The sequence below is a fragment of the Leopardus geoffroyi genome, chromosome B4, assembly GCF_018350155.1.
Source record: "Leopardus geoffroyi isolate Oge1 chromosome B4, O.geoffroyi_Oge1_pat1.0, whole genome shotgun sequence".
NCBI lineage: Eukaryota > Metazoa > Chordata > Mammalia > Carnivora > Felidae > Leopardus > Leopardus geoffroyi.
Genome location: NC_059341.1, coordinates 41,742,856 through 41,750,000, shown reverse-complemented (window position 1 = coordinate 41,750,000; position 7,145 = coordinate 41,742,856). Strand labels below are relative to the sequence as shown.

Below are 7,145 nucleotides of genomic sequence, written 5' to 3'. Positions count from 1 at the left end.
ATGTTAGGTAACACCTTCTCCCCCCCACTCCCCTTGAGGGGCTGGGACAATGCTCCATTATCAAACATTAATATTTCTGCAGCTAAACATATTGATCTTCACAGTAAGCGGAATAACTAAAATTATATAATTTGGTTATAATTAAATATGATATTAATACATTCCTTATAGTTATAAATTACCTTACATCGGTTCAGGTCAGGTGTTGCCACCAAAGAGGTTTTGGTGTCAAACTTGAAAACAAGCAAACAAACAACAACAACACACACACACACACACACACACACACACACACAAAAGCCAAAAAAGGCTTTTGGAATTCAAAGTTGCAGCTAAGGGACCAAGGGACAGCGGGCTGTACGATTCCTCCACAAAGTCTTCCCTGATCTCTCACCTCCTCTTTGTGTCCCTTTTTACTTCCTACCCCTATTTGGTAACTGCATTCCAGTGAATCTACACCACTAGAAGGAAAATGCTCCCTTCTTTTACACACCACTAGGAATAAACACTTGCCAGTTAAACTGTGATATATCATTGATTATAAGATGAATCTTGATTTTAGGAGCATTCAAATGTTGGGGGAAACCACGTGCCTTGAAATCGATTGCACTGGGCCTGGAATCAAAGGACAGGTCCAGGACCGGTTCATTACCTAACTTCTCAGCTTCTTCAAGTATAAAACAGAGAGAGATAACATCAATTCTGCCTACCTTACATGGCTGTCAGAAGACTCTAATGAAACAGTGAAAGAGGGGCGCCTGGGTGGCTCAGGCGGTTAAGCGTCCAACTTCAGCTCAGGTCATGATCTCACGGTCATGATCTGTGCGGACAGCTCAGAGCCCGAAGCCTGCTTCACAGCATGCATCAGCACATGGTGAGAAAAAGAGAGCATCTTACCAAATTGTCCAGGATCCCTTCCCCTTTTCCTTCTGAATTCAACACTCACCAGAAAAGTTAGTGACTCTCTCCTACTCTTCCGTGTTTTGACTTCTCCTTTTCAATTTTGCCATCCAACTAGATGATTTTATTTTCCCCTCTAAATCTCAAGACACATGTGAGGACATCTCTGGGCCCTGCTACCTTCCCTGGGTCAGCAAGAGGTCAAGCCAAGGGCTCTTACAGTGACAGGGGACATGTGACATAATCTTCTCAGTATCCTGGGGAGTCATAAAAATGATGGTGCTTATCGCCATCCTCAGAGCCATCTGAACCCCAGCTGAGGTGACAATGCTAATACACAAACCACAAATTTAGAACCTTCCGTGTTAGTATTAAATGTAACTAACACACATGGGTATAAACATGAAAAGGACATTTTATCTTGATTGATTGATTGATTCAAGTGGCGTTTTTTAAGTTTATTTATTTTTGAGAAAGAGAGAGGGAGGGAGGGGCAGAGAGAGAGAGGGAGACAGAATTCGAGGGAGGCTCCACACAGTTAGTACAGAGCCCAGCATGGGGCTTAATCTCGCTAACCATGAGATCATGACCTGGGCCGAAATCAAGACTCAAACGCTTCATCGACTGAGCTACCCAAGCGCCACAAACATGAGAAGTACATTTTAGGATATGAGCACTAGTGCTACTCAGAATCCGAACTATCATATTCACAATGTTAGGGTCTCTGAGGGGCTGAATAATACCATCCCTCTTTCCATTCCAAGTTCTAGAGACATGGAGAAATAAAACAAAAGCAGCAAACGGAGCCCAAAGTAATATCTCTAATTGCAATAAATGCCAAGATCGAGCAAGCAGCCTAGCGTAAAAGCCAAATAGTGGCTAACTGACTGCCAGAGTTAGAATTACCCTTCTAGAGGCGCCTCGGTGGCTCAGTCATTTAAGCATCCGACTCTTGGTTTTGGCTCACGTCGTGATCTCACGGTTGGTGGATTCAAGTTCCACACTGGGCTGTGCGCTGACAGTGTGGAACCCACCTGGGATTCTCTCTCTCTCTCTCTCTGCCCCTCCCTGCCCCCAAAATAAATAAGCTTTAAAAAAAAAAAAAAAAAAGAATTACCCTTCTAGACACAGACAATGCTAGTCCAGGGAAGGCCTTCTCAAATAGAGAATACGTGCTCCCCTTGGACAGCTCACTCCCAAGAGGAAGAAGGGCCAAGGTAAGGACATGCCCGCGTATTCTTTCTGCCTTTACCAGGTAGATAAATCACTCTATCTCCCCAGGGCTGTGAGTGATGGAGTGGAGTGGCCACAAGAGTCATATCATGGAGCTCTCTCCATCGGGAAAGATCTATCAGAGGTAGTACAAATATTTCCCCCCAACACTCCCAAGACTTTTCTTCTTTAACCTGTTAGATTTGACAATTAAGCATACAATGAGCTAGGCAGACTACCTGGGAGAAAGGTTCAGCAATCTAATGAGGGCTCCATTCGGCCAAAGCCAACCACTGCTCCCCTTTTGTGTCCTCCAGCACCACTGGCCCCAGAAGCCCCCCCAAATGATTCTGAACAATCCATTAACGTTAAGTATATTCCGCACCCAAGGTTGGAAATTCACCTATTCCATTCCCATCCCAGATTACACCCAGCCTTGTCAGCCAAGACAGCTATCCGAGCTCTGCAATGGGATTAAATGACGGTATTAAGAAATTCCAACAATAGAAATTCTTGTCCTGACAGCCCGTGCCGTACGCCTCTCTACTCGAGGCCCCGCTCTGGGTGTAGACTTCTGCGTGCCTGCTGGCCTGCGGGGAGCCCAGGGCCTGGGTTCCCTGCGGGACAAGTGCTGACAGGAGAACGTGGCGTTGCTCCGAGGCACAACCGTCAGGGACTACGCCCAGATGAACGAGCTGCCGCCGCACCTCGGGCCCCAGGCCTGTGGTGCTCTGCTTCTCTTGCAAGCAGATCGTGCATCAGGAGAATGCCAAGAACAAAGAGATCCGAAATTCCCTGAGTACTTCCCACGCCGTAGCTGGTTCGAGCCCAACTTCACTCTGAGAAGTGCCAGGGGAACAGCGCGCAGGCGCACCCCTTCTTCGCCTTCCTGCGGTAGGCTCTGCCTGCCCCTAGTGACAACGCCACTGCGTGCACGACCCACCCCAAGTTCATCACCTGGTCTCCAGTGTGCCCACCGACGTCACCTGGAACCTCGAGAAGTTCCTGGTAGGCCCAGATGGTGTGCCTATGCGCAGGGACAGCTGCTGCTTTCTAACCATCCACGTGAAGCCTGACATCGAAGCCCTGCTGTGCCTAGGGCGCCCCCTACCCCTGCTGCTTGGCAGTCACAGCGCGGCCCTCTGGGGATTTTATCAAGGATGGTGTTTTCTCGAAATCTGCGTGGAGGAACACCTGATGTCCAGGAAAATCTCCTGAGATGGGCGCTTCTTGTCCATCCCAGCATCCGCTCTCCAAACCAAGGCTCCTCACTAGTATAGTGTCGGGTGTCATCAGAGAGGAAAGATAGATTATGGTGACTTCACAAATTAGGGCACAGGCAATGCCAGAAAAGCCTACCTACCAGAAAGATGTCACCTTGAGGGGGTGCCTGAGTGGCTTAGTCGGTTGAGCGTCTGGCTTTGGCTCAGGTCATGATCTCACAGTCTGTGGGTTCAAGCCCCGCATCAGGCTCTGTGCTGACAGCTCGGAGCCTGGAGCCTGCTTCGAATTCTGTGTCTCCCTCTGTCTCTGTCCCCCCCCCCCCCCCCCACTCATGCTCTGTCTCTCTCTCTCTGTCTCCCTCAAAAAATAAATTAAAAACACATTTTAAAAAAAAAGATATCACCTTGAAACCCACTCAGTAATTTTTTGAGAATCTGCCGCTTTCAAGCTTGTGAACAAGCCGCTTGAATTCAAGATCAATCTTTCCAATTTCTTCCTTGGCCCTGAATGTAGACAGGCATTTGCCATTTGAGCACTCATTACCTTAGCCGGGCACTCACATATGAAAGCTACTCTCCCAGTGCTCTGTAGCACCCACAGAACTCAGCTTCCTTACGGGAGGTATTCCTGTAAGGAAACATCAGGAGTAATGGAAGAGGATCCCACTACTATGACATACAGGGTGTCCGGATTATTGCAAAAATTCGAATATAAACAATGCTTGCCAAAATACCAATTCGTTGTTCAATAAAACCAAATCAAGATCATTTTATTGATGCACTTTTTTGACATGGAAAAAATCATTTAAAAAAAGTGTAGCTACATCAGAATAAAGTGTAAGTGGGAGAGGGGGCTACAAGAAAGTAAACGTGGAAAAGAAGCAGTAATTTCTACAGTCTGCATGATTGTGTCCCCCCAAATTCACAAGTTAGAATCCTAACGCCCTATGTGCTAGTGTTAGAAGATGAGGTCTTTGGGGGTAGAGCCCTCAAGAATGGGATTAGTGTTCTTTTGAAAGAAACCCCAGAAAAAGACAGAGAGAGAGACAGAGAGACCCCAGAGAGCTCCCTAGCCCTATGTGAGAACAACGAAATTTCTGCGACTCCGAAGATGGCCTTCACCCAACCATGCTGTCACCCTGACCTTGGACTTCCAGCGTCCAGATCTGTGAGAAGTAAATTTCTGTCGTTTATAAGCCATCCAGTCTGTATTATTAAGTCCAAATTAAGAGTGTTAAATAACGAAAATCTACTTAAGTAATTTTAAAGACCTAATTGGTTTTTTTTAACTTCTTTCTAATGTTTATTTTATTTTTGGGGGGAGAGAGGGGGCAGGGAAGGGCAGCAAGAAAGGGAGAAACAGAATCCCAAGCAGCCTCTAGGCTCTGAGCTGTCAGCACAGACAGAGCCTGATGCTGGACTCAAACTCACAGACCTTGAGACCATGACCCGAGCCAAAGTCAGATGCATAACCAACTGAGCCATGCAGACACCCCTTAAAGACCTGACTGGTTTTATTAAACAAGTCATTCATCAGGCAACATCCCATCTAGCAAGTTGAGGGGAACTCCAAAGGGCTACAGAAAAAGAAAGGTTTTTAAAGATACAGAGGGAGGAGTACCTGGGTAGCTCGGTTGGTTAAGCCCAGACTTCAGATCAGGTCATGATCTCATTGTTTGCAAGTTCAAGCTCTGTGTCAGGCTCTAAGCCAACAGCTCGGAACCTGGAGCCTGCTTCAGATTCTGTGTCTCCCTCTCTCTGCGCTCCCATGCTCACGCTCTGTCTCTCAAAAATTAATAAATGTTAAAAAAAAATTTTTTTTAATAAATAAAGGTAGAGAGGGAGTGGAAAAAAGGAAATGATTAGCAAAGAATCCATTGTTTTAGGCAAGGTCACCTCCTAAGGAGAGCAGAAGGGGTCCATCAGTGAATTTCCTAGTGCTTATCAGGAAATTCTCATGTTGACTGGCTAAAGGTTACATTATGGGGGGGGTGGGGGGAGGTCAAAACGGCAGTTAGGTTAGGTATTAAGCCTTGGTTTATTGGCTTCAGATCTTAGCCTAAGTGATGCCATTTTAAGCCTGTGGTTTACTTTCAGTGTCCAGAACCGTGAGAAGTAAATTTTTGTTATTTATAAGTCACTCAGTCTGTGGTATTTTGGTAGAGCAGTCCAAATGGACTAAAAGAGTAACAAAGTAAAGCCAATTTGGAGGGCTCCTCTGTTCCCACCTAAACTACATCATTAAAAGTACATGTACCTATGGCTTATGAAGTACAAAGCACTATGTTAGTTCTGTCGACATAAATTGACCAGAAAGAACTCTAATATGAGAAGAGCATAGAGTTTTATTTGAGCCCAGATTAGGACAGCTGCTTGGGAAACACAATATTCACTGGGAAGAAAGTGACCCAGGGAATGAACAGTTTTTACAAGGTTATATACTTTTTTACATAAAGAGCCATAAATCAATATGTCAGAGGTATAGTCTCTCAAAAAAATTATAAATTAACATGTAGACAGGATTTACGAGTTTTAACATCATAGACTAAGAAGTAGGAGCATTGATCGACATCTTAAGGACAGGAGGCTTTCCTTCAAGCTGCTCTTTTTTTTTTTTTTTTTTTTTTTTTTTTTTGAGAGAAAGTCCGACCAGATGCGAGCAGGGGAGGGGCAGAGAGAGAGGGAGACACAGAATCTGAAGCAGGCTCCAGGCTCTGAGCTGTCAGCATAGAGCCTAATACAGGCCTTGAACCCACAAACAGTAAGATCGTGACCTGAGCCAAAGTTGGACACTTAACCAGCTGAACCACCCAGGCACCCCCAGGCTGCTCATTTATATAGCAGATGTCCTACGCATGCTTGGTGGGCCTTAAATCAAGTTTTTGGTTTAAACAATGTTTATGTAGTCATGTTGACTTAGATGGAAATCTAAAATGGCCTCCCTCAGGTCAAGACTTAAGAGAGTTTTTCTCTCATCAGTTCCCCCATTTGATCAGTAATTTTTTGACAGAAAGTATTGATGATCATCATTTTGTCCCTTGATGTCAGGGTGATTCCTTATCCACCATGGGGCCATCATGTCCCTCTCTTCTAGGCCTGATTTAGGTGGCCTAGGAGTCTATGGTGGGGGGGGGGGGGGAGGTCAACAGTATGGCCTTTAAATAGGAAATATTACAACTGATTTTTTTTTCAATGAGATCAACCTGTCGTGCAAACATTGTTCATGTGCTTTGTGGAGAGTTTTTCCCCTTTGCCTTTTTTGTAACCTTCATAGCATAAATATAGAAATAGTAATAAAAATCCAATTAATAACATTTAAAGCACCCAATGGGGAGTAAGTATAGAATCATAAAGACAAGAGAAGAATCCAAAAAAATCCAGCACAGGTATTCTGATAATCTTGAATTAATTTGAGTATCTTCTTTATCTACAGTTATTTGTGCTTTGTGATATGTTTGAGCTGATTGGTTTAAAATGGTAATTACGTTTTCTGTTATCTGTAAGGACTTCTCTGGCCCATTAGTTTCCATAGATAATATGTCTTGTGGTGGGTGTAATTCTCTCTCCCCATTTGGTCATCAATAACAATATTAGTATAATTTTTGTTAGCATCAGGCAACTCTATTTGAGTTGCAAAGCCAGTATTATACCATATAGCAGTAGTGTTGTGAAGAAAAGTACTCTGGTTACAAAATAAATCAAGGAGTATTGCAGAGGTGTTTTATAAACCTTCCCAACAAAATCTTCCTTTTCCCGTATACCATATGTTGGTTTGTATAGGCATAGCCATTGTAGGCCACGTTGGAATGA

The 7,145-nt window shown here is 44.5% G+C and overlaps 1 pseudogene; it reads left to right on the top strand.

Moving 5' to 3' along the window:
* Positions 1 to 859: 859 nt before the first annotated feature.
* Positions 860 to 3,416, top strand: LOC123591772 (annotated as a pseudogene).
* The last annotated feature ends 3,729 nt before the right edge of the window (positions 3,417 to 7,145 follow it).